The sequence below is a fragment of the Phalacrocorax carbo genome, chromosome 7 (assembly GCF_963921805.1).
Source record: "Phalacrocorax carbo chromosome 7, bPhaCar2.1, whole genome shotgun sequence".
NCBI lineage: Eukaryota > Metazoa > Chordata > Aves > Suliformes > Phalacrocoracidae > Phalacrocorax > Phalacrocorax carbo.
The window spans coordinates 6,518,389-6,538,224 of NC_087519.1; the positions used below are offsets into that span (position 1 = coordinate 6,518,389).

Consider the following 19,836-nt stretch of genomic DNA (forward strand, 5'->3'; position numbering starts at 1 on the left):
TGAAAATTAAGACGTCTTCCAAAGTCCAGTACTTTGAGTTCCAGTTAAAGCAAATTTTAAAAGTCCTGCTGGAAAGCTTTCTGTACTTTCATGTACTTAGGGACTTGAAAATTAATCTATTTATTTATTTATTTATTTATGCATTTTCAGGACTTGGAAGTTGCTGTGGAGCCCACCCATTGACAACACTGGGATTTTTGCTGAACTGGAGCCTGTAGAAGCTTGGGTCTTTGGTACTGTAGACCTAGGCCGATGTTCATTATAGTCACTCAATTAACTTACTAAGTTTCTATCAGTAGGCTCCACATCAGGGTCTTCAGATGTGGACAGAAGGTGTGTTAAGTCCTGCTCGCTAACTATGTCATGTTCTCAGGATGTTCTTTAGAGCCTCAACCCTATATCGTTGTCAAAGGCACCAAAGGCACGTGATGAAAAAGCAAGATAAAATGGTTCTTGAGCACTGTTGGTACTTTAAAGTTGCTTCTAGATTCTAGCCATCTTCCTAGATCTAAGACTGACTCTTTTCCCATCAAGTTTTCTGTGGTTTTGTTTTGGGCATTTTTTTAAACTTGCTTTTTACTTCATGGGTGGTCATTTTAATTTGAAGTAAAATGGGGAGATTTGCTTTGTGACCTCAAAAAGCTCAATAGCGATTAGCAAAACTTTTATCATATATTATGAAATGAACATGAAACATTTAAATGTTTATGTTCTAGAAAAAAATGTGGTATTTCAATCTGAAGAAAATTCAGAGTAATATACAGCATTCAGCTTTTTGTTTGTAAGACCTTAGTTTCTTTACCTTCAAAATGTAAAAGATATAGTGAATGAAATAATATCATAAATGAATTTAATTCTCCTATCTCAATCAATTTCCTGATAGGCTGATCTCCATGTCACATCTCTAGTGCTGTAGCATTAGTTCACAACTGCTTTGGTAGTTTCTCTGTTTCTTTGTTTTCTTTTCCTTTTAGATATCGCTACAAGCTCCCAATGCCAAATCTGTGCTTCTGCTGAGAACAGATACAGGAAAAACTTTCCCTTGCTGCATACACACTTTTAAATCAGAGGCATCCAAAACACTATAGGTTAAACAAAGAATTTTTAGCTGGCATTTCACTAATTCTTAACATTTTTTATTTACAATGCTGTGCAGATGGTTTAAGAAACTCCATAAAAAACAGCTTTCAGATTCTAGTCTGAGGGCAATCAGTGGTCTGTGAGATTACAACAGGTGGTCTTCAAAGTCCTATTATCTTTGTGGTCAAAGTTCTATTATCTTTTTGGTGTTTTTTTCAATTAAAAGTTTGATTAACTGTGCTTGGTGGTTCATGATGAATTTGGAGTGCTGACAATGCTCTGTTTGCCCCCAAAGTGTGAGAACCAGTGCTCTAGAGGAGGATTATATTCCTTTCTCTTTTGATAATGGTGAGTTAAATTCTTGCAGGCTCCTCTGTGAATTTTCTCTGATTTTATGAATCTATTCTTAGATTTAGCTAGATGGATAGGCTGCTGGGGACTGTGCTACTCTGTTATTGTCACTGAGGTAGGATAGTCCGTCAGCAAAACACCTCTTAAATATCAGGCCTGGCTACCATCCAGAGAAAACCAAGACATGCTATTGAACAACACTTAGGACCAAATCTTTCTTCCTCCTCTGCCACCACTAAGCAAATTCGTTAAAGGTCTTGGCCTGTATTTAAAATAACATGAGCTTAAAGAACTTGCTAGTGTTTCATCTTAGAAGACATTAAGTGTTAGAGGAAAGGCCAAAAAAAATGTTGGCAGGCTCCTCATCCAAGAAGTTCAAAGATGGTGTTGATACCTAAATGTCCAATCTATCCTTACACATCTGTTTGCCAGGCAACTTGTCTAAGGAGTTGGGCAGGGTTTTCAAAGGAGAAAATGGCAGTGAGATGCCTGACTACCATTTGTGCCTTTGAAAAATCTACCTTCTTGTCTACAGTGACGTTTCCCTGAAAATTTACCATCAGCGGTAAGAATAAATGGTTTTGACAGTCACTCAACAACTGCAAGCAATTAGAACCATCTAGATCTGTACTGACTCTACATGCCACAGCATTTAAAATACCGGCAGTCAGTTTGTTAGCACTCCCACTGGTGAGCACAATCTCTGTCTGTATCTGTGAAACATTTCCAGGTAAGTCAGTTATGAATAATTGCTGTTCCAAACAAAGTTAAGAAAAGAGGTGGAGACCTTTGTGTCTTGCACAATAAGGGGAAAACATTGCACAGAAAGTCGGCAAAAGCCAAAGAACTTCAAGAGAAAAAAACCAAAGCTTATTTAGTGGATTTACAGTAGTACTTTTACACATTACAGCAAGTCACAACTGGAAATGAATGAGTTTAAGGCATGCTGTCATTCAAAAAAGGAACAAAGCACTAATTGCTGTTTGGCATCACGTTTTTGTTTATATTTATGACTGCCTTTCTTAAAAGCCTAGCTTCCTATTCATGTGCAGGTTTCCTTAAACAGTTTTAAACTAAACAATTAAACTTTCATTCATGGATATAATATAATAGGAAGGAATTCTTTTGCCACATTGTTTTATCCTCTTGATGAAGAAAATATTTCAAGTTAGCTTTACAAATCTTTTAGGAAAATAAAATCCTGTAGGACAGCAGCTCTCAAGAATCACCCCCACTATGTCCCTACATGGTAGAAGGCAGCCGTTCCTTTTTGTGGCAACTTTGGCAGCTGCATTTTCTTAGCTGAGAACAACATTTCTTGGAAATAAGAGAAGGGATATTTATCTCTGTTTTGCAGAGGCCCAGGGTACACCTGTTCTTTACCTCAAGGACCTATCCAAGGGTAACTTCAAGACTTACTTGGTTTTCCAGACTGTTGGCAAATCTTCAAGATTAGCCTCAGGAAGAGTCAAGGGTATCCTCCAGAGGGTATGTTCCCTGTCATACCGAACAAGCACAGCAGCTGGGTGTCGGTTTTCAGCCATGTGCTGGACCATGGAACATTGTGATCTTACAAGTGCTTTCTGCAATGACTCATAAAATATCTGAAGTTTAAGAAATGTGCATGCTTTGTCTTTGAGGACAGTAAATTTTGAAGGAAGGAGCAGAAAAAGTGGAGAGATGGTAAAGGAGTTTGGCCCAGATGACACAAAAAACCCGGAGCTGAGGCAGAAAGTGAACCAAATTCCAAGGCAGGGACAATTACCACACTCCTCTTAGAAGTCCTGTAAATAAAGTATGTGTTGAAGCTGAACTATTTCCACAAATAATTTAGGTTTTGAAATAGCATATTTTACTGAAAAGTTTCCAGTTAGCTGTGTTGTTAACATCAGGCCAAGTCCTGAAATCCTTTATTCAGGTGAAAAGAGCAATAAAATGTAGAATAGCTTCTTTGGTGAACCCAGTAGGTGTCAGATGGAGAGCTGTACCTGGAACAAACCTCAGGCCTGGATCAGGAGAAGGCCACACTTGCTTTCTACTGAAGCCATATCACCCACTTCTGTCTTGCCATTAGTGTGGAAATATTTAAGCAGATTTCTTTCAGAGCCTCCACAGTGCTTTATGGAAGTCAGGCCTACTATTTCTCCAGATGCAATTTGGATCTGGATGTTGCTGAGTTTTTGAGGGCTTTGGGCCAGTCAAACCCGTGCAATAGAGAAGGTTTTTTCAGAAAGAGTCCTGTAAATGTATTTGGACCGGATTTTCAAAAGCACCTACGTGAACTACACTTTTTCGGAGAATTTTGAGTGCCTTTATAAGGCCCGTCCTTGAATATCTGGATTTGAGAAAACGTTCATGATGACATGAAGGTTAAAGTGGTTGTAATAATAACTGCAGCATCAAGGCCTCTCCAGTCTTCTTTTCTTTTGATTGAATTGCAAGCACATTCCCTCGAGCCAGGATAGGATGCAGTGAGCCTGGGTTTCAGTTTTACTATCTCCTGCTGAACACAAGGATAGCATGTTTTGTTTTGGTTTGGGTTTTGGTTTTGCTTTTTCTGAAGTAAAGACCAGCTAGGAGAAAACTGCTAATTCACCTACAGTTAGCAGGCTTGTGTTTGAGAATCTGTCACTCTGCTGTCACACTCTTGTTTATATTATTAACTACTCATATCTCACAGATAGTCCCTGTTTATGTTGTTTCTGTTAATAAGTGTTCCCAGGTAACCTCATGGGGTCTAGCGCTCAATTTTTACTCAAGAACGGCCTAAATGTCACATTTGTGAGGACGACTGGATTTTCAGATCCTATTTCCAAAATTTTCATGAAACATTTTTCTGGCACCATCTCAGTTTCTGTCAGGCTATTGGTTTTATGTGGACTTGTTTATGACTGCTGGAACCTTCATAGAGATATCTTCTGACACTCCTCCATGTACACACAGTCTCACTAGCTTCCTCAAGCCTGCTCCCTCTCCTGCAGAAATATCATATCTACTTTGATACTCGATCCATGTGCTCCCAGTAGGAATCTTATGACTAATTGTTCTTTTATATCATTGCCAAACACCTCAAAGTGAAAACACACTTTGAGTGGGGAAGAAAACCTAGTTATAAGTTAAATGAAAGCAAAATTAGGGACCTGTTAATAAAATTAGATTTTCTTGACACTTTTAGTCAATGCAAAAATAATTGTGGGAATATAAAAGGTTTTTTATGGTCAATTATTCTTGTCTTAGTAAGTATCTATAATCATAACCGCCTCTGAATAGGTAATAATCCTCAGCAGGGAGAAGAGAAACTTCCCTGCAGGACCATAAGGAAGGTAAAATGTTATCACATGCATGAATAAAATATATTAATATTGAGATGGTGCCAGTGCTAAGGTCAGATGGTTAGACATCTTTTCTTCCCTGGAAAATATACTATTCCATCTTATTGGACTACTGACATCCAACTGATCTGCATTATTGCTCTTTGGCAAGTGTATGTGCACCTAAATATTTCAGATAATAGGTATTACAGTATTAGGTAAAAGCTTCCTTGAAATCTCAAGGAATATCAAAAAAGTATAAATTGTAGAAGAGAGAAGATGAATATGACACTGGAAAGCTTTGAAAGAGACATCATTTTGCATTTAGAAAGAGAACTGAAAAAGTTAAGGCAAAAAGAAGGGAAAAATGCTACCCCCTCATTTTTTCATCAAAAGCCCTTAAAGGCATACAAATGACCTCTTAGCAGAAATGAGTTTCTCTTGGGTTTCAGATGCTGTTTATTATCTGGGAAAGAGATGAGGAGGAAAAAGCAACAGAAAAGTCTGACAGATTACGCTTATTTGAAAGTAAAATGCTTCCCATCAACAGCGCAGTGAGAAAGTACTATGTGTGTCAGCTGGATGTTGACATGTTCATGTTCTTCATAAGGTCCTTCACCGAGCGAGGAGTATGAAGAACTTTTCTGGGGAAAATCCTCCTAGAATCTGAATTGAGTGACATCACTATCCCACACATCATGCCTGGGAAATCCAGATTACTCCTGGTAATGAAAGGGGAAAGGGAAGCGTGTTCTGTAAATAGGGAGCTTGAACCCAGATTCTCTGGCTGCCACCCAGATGTCTCTCAGTACAAATGGGCTCATCTGATCTCTCCAGTCAATTTTATTCTGGAAAGTAGCCAGCGGGCCTAGTTCATGACCCAGTGATGTCATTATAATTCATTTTCACTCACCACCAAGCCTTCTGAACTTTCCATTTTACAATGGGTCTTTTTAATAAAGAAGGCAGTCATGAATAGAATTCATAAGCACTCCTAATGATTTATAATCTTTTTTTTTTTATCTTTAAAATGGACAATCCTGCCTTCTCTGTCAAAACTGCTTAGGGAGGTTTATTTCTTCTGTCATAAAACACAGTATAGATTTTATAGGTAAAACGAATGCTATTGCCACCTATTCAAAAAGGGGAGCTCTTGTGAATATAAAAAGTCTTCCTCTGGTTCAGCAGAATAAAGTTACGGCAATAAAGATGTAGTTACTGTATCGACGGATCTCTGGTTATGGCAAATGTGTGGAGGCTTTCACTGGAATGACTGGAGCACTTCCCCATCACCATCAGTGAGGTATTGCAGCTCACATGGCACGGTACGAGTGTGCCGGAGGAGACCTGAAGAGCTGCGGCATGTATAACCTGCAGCCTGTACCTGCACAAACAAGACATTGCTGAACTTGGCTCCAGCGCCCTCCTGAAGTCTTGCCTCATTGAACTTGTTTAACCCCTCCCAGCTAAAATAAACTTTCCTGAGATTACTTCACTTATCCTCGGCATGGATCTTTTCACCCCTGGGTTGTAGGAGCTGAGTGGATGATCAATGCATTTGCAGCCTGCACTGTAATTTAACTTGCTGTGTCTGACAGGAGATGTGGAATTGCTAAAGAGAAGCTTTACTTGTAATCTTCTTATCATCTTATCCTGGAGTGTTTGTGAAGGGGGAGGCCTTTCCAGCAGAGTCTCGGAGTTGAGGGTTAATGCTGAGAAAGAGAAATTGCCCTATAGTGCATCTGACTCAGTGACCTGATAAAACATGCTCTGGACAGCTCATGAACTCTAGCCTCTAACTACACACTGCACTCAGGCTTTCCTGCACTAACATCACTTGCCTTCCTTTCATAAGCTCATTAAGAAAAGTCACTGGCTGTAAATATGATGGTGGAAAAAAAAAAAGGAAATCTTTTCTCCCTTCCTCTCTTTCTTGCTCTCTTTCATTTCTGATGCTATTTCAGATCTTCCTGGCTGAACAATAATTAGCACAAGTCTTGTGTGATTAATGGAAATGAGATGAATGGCTCAGCAGTACTAAGAATTGGAAGGAGGCAAGGATCATTGGCACAGGGGGAAAAGGTGCAGGAAGTCAGGAACTAAGAGATCCTGGGAAGAGGACCTGAGTTAGGAAATGGAAGGAATGGAAATAGGGACTAAAGAGAATAAAAGGAGTGAAAAGAGGAGCAGGAATTGAAAGGAACTTGGAGGAAATGAAAGGGAAGAAATACTCATTGGAAACTGAAAAATGGGAGGAAATTCAGGCATCTGGGTAAGACTAAAGATTGCTGGCTTCTAACTGGAACTGTGCAATGGATTTGTTGCACGCCTTTAGCTAAATGGCTTCTTTGGGGAGTAAGCAAAAGGGAGGGAATGATTCTGCCAAGCTCCCATTACCATCCGTGGAAACCTTGCTATTTCTTTTACTAAGACGTGGATCAAACTCTAGGAGAAGGGACATAACAGGAACCAATAGGAGAAAATGCAGAGACAGCTAGTTAAAGTAGAAAGGGATGTAGAAGTGGGATTTTAGGATTAATCAAGAAGCTAATGGGGAGCGGTGACAAGCCATGAAAACCAGTTTTTGTAACATAACATCCTGCAGACATAAGTGAAATATCTTAAAGCTTTCACGAGCAGTCATACTGTAAAGTTGATAATCCTACAGAAGCGCATGGAATTAATTAAAACTCCTTTAAAGGGCTATTAAGGGGAATTCCAACTTCTTTACTGTCTGAGTGCTGTTTCACACAGTTGTTATTGATTAGACTTGAGTTGTAAAGTGGTTTGTAAGAATTAGGGAAGGGCAAATGGTTTAGAAATAGACACTGTGGGTGTTCAGACTGGAGCAGACCAAATTCAAATAGTTATGGCTACTGTATTATTAGATACTCCTCTCATTTGAGTAGAAAAGAGGAAAAAACCTCCCTTGGGTGAACCTCAGAGAAGTTTTCCAATAAGTCTTTTCCCACATCTGAGAATTTTTTGGTAAGAGGAGGTAGTCAGATCCCAGGTCTGGAAAGCTTTGCTGGCTGTGAGCTACATGCAATGTATGTGGCCCATCAAACCATAGGTGCCTGTGATAGGAAATGTACTCCTAGGTGAGTCTGCTTCTGATCCTAGTCTTAGTCTAGTTTTATTAGTACCAGATTTGATGTAGACTTTACTCACAGTCCTCAATGTGATGAACTCTTCAAGAATGTGTTGTTAGCTCTAAGGGGGTGGGGAGTGGTGGGGGGTGGGTTGGGGGGTGGGTGGGATATCAAAGTCCAAGATAAATGTGTAGCTGCTTCTACTTGAATGTTGATATAAAATAGATTTAAAAAAAACCAAAACAAAATAAAATAGTAGTAAGCATGAGACCTTTGAAGTATACTGCTCCCAACTTGCCTTGTACAGATCTAGCCATTCTCTTCCCCATGCTTTTAGGCTTCAAGCTGAGCTGCTGAAACGCCTTCTATAAGTCCAAAGAAACTGGTTGTGAATAACGTGTCATCAGTTAAATCAACTCTCCTTTGCCAACATAAATAAAGTAGACTTTAGTACTAGATACTTGTTTTCCCTCTTTTCTACACAAGGAACATGTGATTGTGCAAGGGGCACTTTGGACCAAGTCCAACTTACAGCCACTAAAGACAACTTTCATGCATAATAATAAAATTAATGGATTAATTAGGTCTTTTAGCTGATTTAGTAGTTTGCTCATCTGCTCCCTTATTAGAAAGCTGTTCCAAGAACTTTCTTCTCATTTCCATCCTAAGGGTGCACAAGGTCAGTCTACAGGATTTTGTTATTAGGTCAACATTACCTCTCTGGTTATAGAACTTTTGTGCTCATATCAGTTTCTTCCTGGTACATTTATAGAGTGAATATACCCCTTCTCAGGTAGCATTTTTTGCAAAACAAAACAAGGCATACCCACTTTGTTTCCTTGGAAGACTGTCCCTCCAGCAAGATTTGAAGTAAATAGAAAGAGATGTTCCTACACAACATCTTAAGTCCCTTATAATGAGTGGAAATGTGCATTCTTGAGGAAGCAGCCAGTCTGCTTTCCAGTCTCAGAAAATATAGAACAGATACACAGGTGGTCTTATGGGGAGAGGTTTTGTGTCCAAGCTTGGGTGGAGGCCAGCACTGAACTTTGTCTTTAACTCTGGTACAGAGACTTATACACAAATATAAAATCTAAGGCAGAGGAATGGAAGAGTTGACCTGCTTATGACTTCGGGGAAAAAGAAAACCGGGAGTAGTGGGAAATACTGCGATCTGTCAGTCTGATTACCAGCCCACACTTCTCTATGCATTTCAGCCATCACTATCAGCTGCAATCCGTCTTGTATCATGACCCTAACCTTGTTATCTTTCAAGGTCTTGAGTCCTGGGGTACTCAGAGAACTTTTCTCTTTCTGGCTTCCCATGACAAGAGCTGTTCTTTTCTTCCCCCTCATCCATCATATTTCACAGAAGATCCTTAAATATGTCTAGAGTTTGCAAAGCTACCAGTTTTTTGCTTTACAAGTATTTATGTTGCAAACAAAAAAACCTGATGCTAAAATCTCACCATTCCTGTTGGTGAAAACTGAAATAATTGCTCAGTAGAAGAAACTGTGAATTTTCACAGTTTTATTCTGGGATGGAATTTTGGCCATTTTTGCAGTGTATGTGTTTTTAATGTGTGTGCCTGCATTCAGAAGGCCTGGAGGAAAACACACCTCTTATTTAGCAGAAAGTAATGAAAAAGATTTGGACAACCTGACCAAAACCATTTTAATTTTCATAAGTCTGATTATTTTGACCTTTGCTGCCAGGTGGTGAAAAGCATGAAACTGGAAGACGTGGCTTTATGGACTCTGGGTGTTGGCGCCATTAGTGACCGATCACGGTCCTTGACATCACCAACAGCAGAGCTCTCTGTTTGTCAAATAAGATCATAGCTACCTACTCCCTCGTAACAGTTATCTATTACTAACTGCACTGCTCTTGGCGAAATGTTTTGATAGCCTTGACAGAAAAGCACTGAGTGAACAGAACTCTCAGAAGTTAATTTTCTTCCAGCCTGTCTACCCACTTTATAATGATCTCATGCCATTCAGTTGAGAGGATTTTACCATGGAATTCAATAGGCAAATATAGTGGACCCTGAGTTGTCACAGATGACCAAGCAGTTCCCACTTCCACAATACAAATGTTTTAATCTTTTGGAGTTTTTTTGCACACATCTTTTTTTTTAACTTTACTGCTGGGACTATGAAAGGGACTTATTTTAAAGACAAGCTAGCGTTAAAAGAAGTCACCATTTTTTCCCACAGCAGTTTTGGTTAATCCTCCTCATCTAAGAGGAAAATAGAAGCTCTCCCCCTCCAGGAGAGCAGTCTGGTAGCACTGTCAGAGCACAGTAACATTCCAAAGACAAAATCACCCAAAGAAGGAACCACAAAATTAATCTAATCTGGTGCATTAGGGAGCACTTGCTTGACATTTGCTGCTCCTGTCAGGCCTAATAGAGAGATTTTTACCTGTATTTGCCTATTCAACATATCAGCCCCTCAGCCAATTTTGGAAATTATTTCTGATTTATGGCTCTAGTTCTGGCGGGTGTCGCCTCAACCTGTCAATTATCCCTCAAAGCAAATGCTAAGTGAATGCTAGCTGGGTAAAATTAATAAAGGAAACCTTTACTTTAAAAAAATGAAGACACAGGCTTATGAAAGGGATAATTCAGGCAAGGTTTAACTCAAATGCTGCTCTCCTGATATTTTCTGGTGACACAGAATGGATGCTAGAAAAAAAAATAGACAAAAAACAAGGGGTATAAGTGGGGGACCACAGATTTTTTAACTCCTCCTCTGAAGTTGCTTTCTTATCCCAAAGCCTTATTGGCTATGTATAATACCTTTAAATGACCTGGAAATGCATAAACCCTTTTATTTGCTCTCAGCCCCATCCAAAAGACACTCAGTGCAGAATAAAAGGCTGTGATCCGTTTTCATGATGTGCTTCATGTTGCACTTCTAATCCACAGAATTATGTGTAGACAGGCCATAGAGAGAAGCACTGTCAGATTCTCCTTCTCTCTCCGTCTGTTTGTGCTGGGAAGATGACAGTAATGATTTGTAGGGATCCATAGGGATCAGCTGGGACATAACACATTAGGAGATGCTGTGATGAGTTCTTGAGTCTTCATCATTAGCACCTTCTTGTACCAGGAAAGCTTTCCTCTAAAAGTCTACCATACTGTACATGGAGACAGTTGGATCCATCAGTACCTGGACATTTCCTGCCTGTGTAGTGCTTAGGTTTTGTATCTAAATGATTTTAGAGACCTTGTGCTACTGGGAAATTCTTTATCACCTTTTGGGAAATACCAAGAAGTTTTAGCTGCGGTCATTCAAATAATGACTATGCCATTTAACTGATAATTTTCCTGCTGAATTTTGTGTTTGCAGGACTATTTTGAGAAAGGTGTAAAGCTTACAAAAAGCCTGCCTGATCTCATGGGAAGTATTGAACCAGGTCCAAGGGGGGCATGAAACCTTCTCTTGGTTACAAAAATTTAATTCATCTAATCAATGACTGATAACAGTGGCATGTGGTGAAAGCCCGGCAACTGGTTACTAGGTGTCCAGTCTTGATTTTTCAATTGGATTATATTGTCACCTGCTGTGGTGCTTAGAAATCTTTTTATATGAATTCTTTTTAAGATCTTTCCAAATAATTTTGCCCAATGTGATATAATGCCGTAGTTAAAAATAATACCAGAGATGCACGCAGAAACAATGTATGGCTGATGGTTTCTTTGTCTTCCTGTGTGGATGGCATGGTCCTGACTACAAAAGTCAAACAGTTAATATTTTTCCTAGAGCTATTTGAAACAGAAAATTGTTGTGAAATTGTGCCTGAAAAAGTTGATGTTCTACTACATATAATTTTATAAACTTCATTGTAAATGTAAAGTCAGTGAAATGATATTTTTTAATCAAACAGAATAGTAGTGAGGTATTAACACTTCAGGACTTTTTTTATTTCTGCATTTCTCCCCACAAAATGCGTCTTTTGCATCAAAAAAGAAAAAAAAAGAACATATATATGTATATACTTATATATTTTTTACATTTTCACTTCCACGTTTCATGCAGCTCCTTTTTTAACTGTGAAGTCTGCTTATTCACTGCTATGTGAAATAGATTACTGAAGGTGTCAGTCTCTGGACCAGGCAGACTCCAATGGTCCTCCTGATTTTTTCAGGGCTGAGTCTGACCACATGACCTTAAGTCTTGGGTGTTAGGGTTATACTATCAGGTATTTTTGACCTGTGGGAAGGCTGGATCACAGATGTGAAAGGACCCAGATGGCCTGAGCTCCAGAGGTGTTGAATAACAGCAACACAAATTGAATTTTAATAGGAATGGGGACAGTTCAGCACTTCTCATTTTCAGATTGAAGATTTCCTTGATCTATGTGAAGCTGGATTGTGTTTCTTTTTTATTTGACCTGTTCATCAGGTCAAATTACCTTTGCATAATTAAGGACATTTTAGTTCATTCACTTTAGGATAAGAAATACCTCACTTTCAGATAACACCGGGTAAGAATATGCACGAACCAGGAAAAAAAAAAAAGAAAAAAGAAAAACCTGTTCTAGTTTCATTTCTCACCAGGGAAAGAACTGACTATTCAACTGGTCCATCTGCCTGGGAGAAGCCTCCACGTGGCTCTCACTGCATGACAGAATCCTTATGTTACTCCATTTGGATCAATAATTTCTCATTTGGGGGCCAGCAAGGCCCTGTGAAAAGTGTGGTTCAAATCAACCGGGTCCTGCCGCAATACTAAACCAAGTGTCTCTGCATCTGAATGTTTATACTGTGTCCATCTGGGTTAGGAATTTCTTATTTGGGGCCCGGCTATGTCACAATTGCGTCATCTCCCTTAAAGGGACGAGGAAAAAAAAAAGAGAAGTCTGGTTGGGTGTCAGAAACCTATATAATTAAAAGGCAAGAGTTCAGTGTTCAATGACACAATGGTGAAATGCCCTGTTTTTCTACAGCCTCAGGCTATTGAACCACAAATAAATCCCATTTTAATGAAAGAAATCTTATTTTGTCTACAAAAATCTGAAAGTCCAGGAACATAATGAGTGTATAGAGAAACCTCACATCATCCTGGCTGTGCAGGGGTTTGCCTGCACACCCTCATATAATTATATACAGACTGCATATGTACCTTTATCACAGGCAGCTGGAGAGAAACGAGCAACAGTTCTACAGTCAAAGAGAGTCAAGAACCACAGGCTGTACATTTTTATGTGACTGTTACTCTGAACAACCTCCTTTAATTTTCCATTCTTTCATTTTAACAAAAGCTTGAACACTTCTCCATTGATTTGCCTATTCCACAGAGAGACAGACAGAGAGAAGGGAGGGAATAAGTGAGGGGTGGGGGTTGATTTCCAATATTATGTAAAACATTTGGTTTCATGAAGCAAGCTGGGAAAGGGGATGAAAAAAAAACCCTTTAGGAAAATAGTTTTCCATTGAAATCAGTGTATAAAGTAGATCCCATTGGGAATATGTTTTCTCAAAGCTAAATTTTTAAACTCTTTCTACACTTCCCATGCCACTTGTCAGCAGAGAAATGAAAGGGAAAAAAATAACCCTTGGGGTTTCACAGCTTTGCACATTGAAGAAATGAGGGATCACTCAATGGTTATCAGAATTCAGCATTTCTTTTAGAGGAAGAATCTGGCATCCCTCAGACTGTTTCACACTTGTGGACATAATGACTGGAAAGATTAATTTATTGTGGCATTACTTCTGCAGTTTTGGAGGACTTTTGTGTTGCTTTGTTTTCTACTTTGTTATTAGAAGCCAGTGAAAGATATCCTCCTACATGCCATCTTCGTGTATGTATTTCACACGTATCAAAATTATACAGTTAATTATTTGCAGCATAACAGAAGCCACCCTACTCGCGCCAACGTGGAGGACTCCGGCCACTAAGACAATTGTAACAATATGAAATCATTAACTCAGACTACTAGATTGGCACAGGCCAGCCACTCCAAAAGTACGGAATTTGGGTCTGAGCCACACTAAAATAAAGAAGCAGCTTTAGGGAAGATGGGAAACAATGCAGGCAGTGCTACTAGCACATCACACATCTCCTCAGAAGGAGAAGTTTACAGTTCTCATTGTTGAACTTGACAGGCCCCTTCTCTAAAGCCAAAGATTTAATATGATGCTAATAGTCCCTAAGCAGAAGGGTCCTCCCTGGCATAAAAATACCCCAGTGTTATTACTATCACCTCTGCAAACATGTAGATCGCGGTGCAAGAATGGTTGTACAAAATCAGATAGTCATCCCTTGCAGAAGTATCTCTCCCTCCTAGCAAATAATTCTGGAAATGTCCAAGAGAGAGCAGGTGAGCACTCACAGCACCTACAAGAACATTTTGCCCTAGATGAATATGTAAGGCACCCTTTTGAATCCGGGGGTTTGACTTTGATCAAATTTTCCAGGTCTCAGGCCAACCACAAGTTTTGCACAATTTCCTCTCAAAGCTATAAATCAGGCAAGGCTCTCAGAATAGGGCCCAGATTTGTGGACAGGCTTGCACAATGTGTTTTGTGAATTCTTCTCTGAAATATGTGTGTGCTTGGGTTCAAGTGCAGAGCTGATAAATTAACATGACCAGATATGTTCTATCATTAATGGCTATGTTAAGAAATTTTTATGATTCTATTGAATATTGTGGAGAAACCAACACTTCTTTCTCCATTTCCCTTTCACGTTATTCATTTTCCTTTTCTTTATTTTTTCTATTTCAGAAGCATTTATTTATGTGTGTGAAAGGAAAAATCAAAATTATAAGATTAAAATAATGTATTAAAACTAATGAATTTTACTTCTGGGATAGAATAGCATCATAATTTTTTCTGTATGAACAAAAATGCAAAAACCCTAAACGACAACTGCCAATTACCAGCTGTTATATTGGTACCTAGTTTCTGAGTTTTTTGTGGACTTTCCCCATTTCTGGATAATTCTGAGGGATACTGCAAGAGATGTGACAAACAAATAGATGTTACTGACACATCAACATATCACAGAAATAAATTTACCAATAGTGAAAGAAAAAATGATTGTGTTATTCACTAGTCTTAATTATTGCCCCCGAAGCGTGGCAGCCATTCAGCTGAAACATGGGGAAAAAATTCCATCCCTTTACCTGTAACGGCCCCTCTTGAGTAAGCAGTCAGTAATGCAGTGTTTTGTGTTGTCCTATGTCACAGGGCGTTTTAGAGGTGGTGGTGGAGGGGGAATCCAGTATATCTTGGGACCACTGCGTGTGCGCTTGATTTACCGGTAAGTGCTAGATACCTGCTGAACTGCATCATGTTCTTCTAGCATCATGGTAGTGATTGACAGCGCTTCACCATCTGCCTTTGGAAATGCTGCTTCATAAACGAATGGGTAGGTCAGCCTGGATACATATTTTATATGTCTAGTCATGCATATTCCCTGGGACTTTCTCCTGTGCAGCCAGGGCCAATCTCAGGGCAAAACACTGCCTTGAGATTCTTGCATGCAATTCCCTGAAAAATTTTGGCTTATAATATGCATCATTGAATTCTGTAAAGCTCCACTTTGAGTAGAAGAACATGAGTGGACCATGTTTCAGCTCAAAACAGTGTGAAAATAAAGATTTCTTTTAAATGGAATGCCTGCCTTGACTGACACTCACTGGTGAGGGAAGTTGCAGGCCATACTGTTTGGAGGTTTTGCTCTCCAACACCAAAGTTAGTTGAGAACCTTTTTCTCGCTTTTTCCTTCAAAATGTGTGTGAAAGAATTGGAGGTTTCCTGCCTGCTATAAACTAGGAGGGATCGAGAGCAGGTATTTATTCACATGTTACTCAGCTGCCCGTTTGCGAATAGGGGGGCCATGTTTTCATAGACCATGTTTCATAGGCAGCATGTGTTCAATAAAACGTTTGTACACTTGCCAGAAATCAGGCTGCCAGAGTGATTTTCATGGATTGTGTCAGCAAATGTTATTAGCAAATTGTGTAGTTAACCTGGTGTAAGACTTTTATTACTGCTGGGTATACTTACATATCAAAAAGCTTCTGATCCCCGCCCACTCTAAGCCTTCGGCAAAGAGAATCTGTAGTTTTTTTAAGAGACCGTGTTTACAGCTAACCAGTATTGTTCCTAATCCTGTAAAGTCTATGTGGGAGAGAACCCCATCAGTTTCAGTCTTAATTAGTTTTGGCAATTAGTTCTCCTGGAAAGGACCATGAACGAGGTCCGGGAGGCTTCTCAGTGCATTATTCCTCTTCAGAAATGAGCCTTCCCCTGGCTGTGTGAACCTTTGCAGGCATGAAAACAAAAAATAAGCAGCGTAAGTCACTACAGATATGCCAGCCTGACTGAACAAGAAGTTGTGCTGCGGGAAGGCATGGTGAGAAAGCTGTTAGGGTACAAAGGAGTAATCTGTGCCTATTTTATCTATAGGGAATTAGAACAAAAAAGCCGTGCGCTACATCAAAGGCTCCATGACTGGAGACTAAATCTTTTCTTATTTAGCATTATGTTAGTAATTACCGATTTAGAGGAAAAGAGGGGGGAAATGTATAGAATTTTCTCTCAGGATGTGTCATTACATCATCATTGGTACTTCAGATTCTGTTAAATTATCAGATTTTATAGAATTTGATTAATTAAAAAAAGGTTTGTTCTCCCGCTGCATTGTAAATTATTTAAATCCCAAAGTAGCTTAACTTCCCCAGTTATCTATTAGACAGTCATCTTGGCCAGGGAAGACAAGAGGACAGATGACTTTTCCTGAATTAGAAATGTAGGTACTGAACTCAGGACCTGAGCTTGTAGTGCGTCCTTTGTAGAAGCTGCTTGGCTTTGCTCTGCCTTCTCTCCTTAGCTGTTAAATGAAGCTGGTCATGAGGCTTCCCATCTTCCCTTCTTTAACTGTCACAGTCAAGTGCTGTGTGAAGAGGCAGTGGAAACCATGACATATTTCTGCATATGGCTAAAACCTCTCAGAAATACAAAAAATAAACAGTGAAGTCTGCTCTGGGTTTGAACAAGTGCAAACACATGATGTGGGGTCTGATAAAAGGAGTTGAAATAATAATTTCCTCTTGTCTTAGTGCTGAGCTCTGTATTCAAAAGCGTTAGATACTGAATGCTGCTGTGCACCTGGAAATGTTCTATTCTGAAGCACTGGAGACACTTCATTCCAGTCTGTCCAGTATAAATATGCCCATGAATCCACCTGGGCTTTTTTGTGTTTGTTTTATCCAGCCTACAGAATACACTGGGGAAAGAATGCAACATGAATCTGTTCAGATATTTTGCCCCTTGAACTTGACTGGGTTTATTTCTTGGTGTCCTGATGCCAAGGGCCTTTAGTACAGGTTCCTGAGATGAGCAAGAACGATTTGTTACAAAATCTGATCTATTAGTCACATGATGGGGTATATAAACAGCTCCTCTTGTAAAAATCATGATGCTGGGAAGTTTGTATTATTTATTTTAGGTAGTATCGAGAAGCTGTGTTATTGGGATCTTGGCAAATTCCCTTGAGGTTAAGCTGGGTTGCAGTGGATCTCAGTCTGTGCAGAAGGCACTGGTTCCAATGCATCAGGCACTCATGCACATGCTTAAGCTCAAGTGGATGAGCAGGTGTCTTTTAAGATTCTTGATTTCAATAGGATTTCTCAATAATTTCTTACAGTTAAAAAAAAATTCTTAAAGGTAGCAGATGTATTAGCACTTCATTGCACAAGGGAATGAATCATATTTAAATCACTTACAAATCATGCCCCATCATAGAAATCTCTCTTGTTTTAGGGGTTAAATTTCATTCAGTCATTTTAGCCATGAAATAGGTCAGAAAGAAGTAATTACAGAGTCTGGCCATGGGAGACATGGTAACTTTCTGAATCTGGAATGAATGCTTCCATTTGTGTTGTGTGCATCGAGGGGGGAGCCCTGACACGTGGTGCACATTGAACTGAGGGTTGTGTCAAGATCTTTACTTTAGGGATTGTGTTTCAAAATAGACAGTAAGTAGGAAAATGTTTTCCACTCACAGGTCAAGCAGTGACCAAGGACCTGGTTGCAAGATACAAAGGACAAATGGGAAGAGAATATTTGGAAATTTTTCCCAGTTCTTCACTCCATGGTGTTGCTCCAGAGTGTGTCTCAGGTCTTTCTGACAGGAAAGTGCTTGGATTTTCCAGCAGGCTTGAACAGGAAATGGTTAATGCCATCATCACCAAGAACTGCGGCGTTTGTGGAATAAAAGTGAGGCACTCTGCCGATCAGCCACCAAGAACATGTACTGTGTTAGACATTTAATCATATTACTGCTCCCAAAGCCATCGGAGCCAATTTAATCAAATTGTATCATGGACGTGGTGTTATTGTTTTTAATGCCTATTAGGAAAATAAAAGTTAGCACTTATTAAATGAGGATCCTCTTGCATGTTGATTGCTTTACTAATTTCTTGCTGATAAACCCTTGTTTTATCTTCAGAGAGAAGGGTGGATTTTTGTCAAGTATCCCAGCGAAGGCTAGTGTGCTGCAGGGTCTCAGACATCAGCTGCACATAGGAAATGAAAAATAAAAATAGAACCTTGTTCTTCTCTCGCTTGTACCAATACCAAGTCAGAACAAGTACAATAAAGTCAACGGAGTTATTTCAGTGTAAAATGAATGGATGTCAGTGTGACTGAGAGAGGAAGAGGGATGTCCATACATTTTTTTCTGGCAATAACTATATTATCACTCTGTTGCAAGAAGGTGTGCAGAACGTAGCAGAGAGACAGACAAACAAACAAAATGTGATAGAGTTGAAATCTGAAGGTGGCGCATTTATCTGCTAAAAATCACCCAGTGGCTTTCAGCAGAGAAAATGGGTTTTGACAGGATGGTGATATGGGGGGTGGGGGGGGGGGAGGGGGGAGGTACATACATCTCTCAAGAAATTGGGTAGTGATCTGATCTGAGAAAGAGAAGTGTTGCATTTGGTTTGAGGCATAGGTGACTGGAACCAATTCTTGTTATTCCTCCATGTTGAAGTGTGATGGATCTCTGAAGGGCTATTAAATATATGAATTGAATTCATGAAGTTTATATGTTGGGCACCCCAAGGCAGTCATAGCAATACGACCCTATTTTTTCAGCCACATTTAATGATAAGAAAGGAAAGATGATCCAAATATTAATTAATCATCACAGAAGATCAAGATGAAGTACTTACCTTCTCAGCATCAATTGGCTAAATGAATGAGGCAGATCCCATGCTTTTCTGGAAGCATCAGTTAAAAGGCCACTACTGAGACAGGGAACCTGTTTTGATGAGCCATTGTTTTGTTCCATTAAGGCAGACCCTCTGTTGTTATATAAAGTGTTCTGGCAACAGCATGAACAAGATATACCACACTTTCAGTGTTTGCCATTACAGGAGTAGCAATTGCAGTGATACTTGAAGGAATGGTATTTTTCTTCCTTTCTTCCTGAATCTAATTTAAAGTTGAAAGAAGGTTTCTGGAATAGTAACAGAGCAACAGTAACCACTGGTTCTATTCAGCTTACACCCAAATAAAATGGTTCATTTCAGCTAAGTACAATATCATGCAATGCTGGTTAGTTTAAATGCTTTGTTTAGAGGGTTGTTTTTTGCTTAAAAAAATTATACAGATACTGCTGAATGAGCAGTTAGGAAACACATGTTTCCGAACTGCTGTTACAAGTATTGTAAAATATGATTGATACCATATGCTTTCATTCTTTTCTTTTCTGCTTTTTAAAATGCAAATTAAATTTTAGAAAAGGGTTTATACTGTTTTTATATTTCAAAATTAATAATAATAATTAAAAAATGGTCTGAGCCATGTGGTACCAGAGGTTATTGCTCTGCTCTACCACTAAAGAGACCCAGCTTTGATTCTGGGTGGAACATTTGACTCCCTGGGGCTGAAGGCTGCTGTATCAGCCAGCTGGTGGCCAAGTATTTGAGCCAACTCCACCAATTAGTTGAGTCCTCCCATCCGGTGGCTGGACTTGTT

The 19,836-nt window shown here is 39.4% G+C and overlaps 1 long non-coding RNA gene across 1 annotated transcript in view; it reads left to right on the forward strand.

Moving 5' to 3' along the window:
- LOC135314268 (uncharacterized) overlaps nucleotides 1–19,836 on the forward strand; it is a 170,406-nt gene that overhangs the window by 128,536 nt on the left and 22,034 nt on the right. The window contains exon 4 of the long non-coding RNA XR_010373722.1: nucleotides 15,034–15,106. This is a non-coding gene — a long non-coding RNA (uncharacterized LOC135314268). The remainder of the gene's footprint in view (nucleotides 1–15,033; nucleotides 15,107–19,836) is intronic.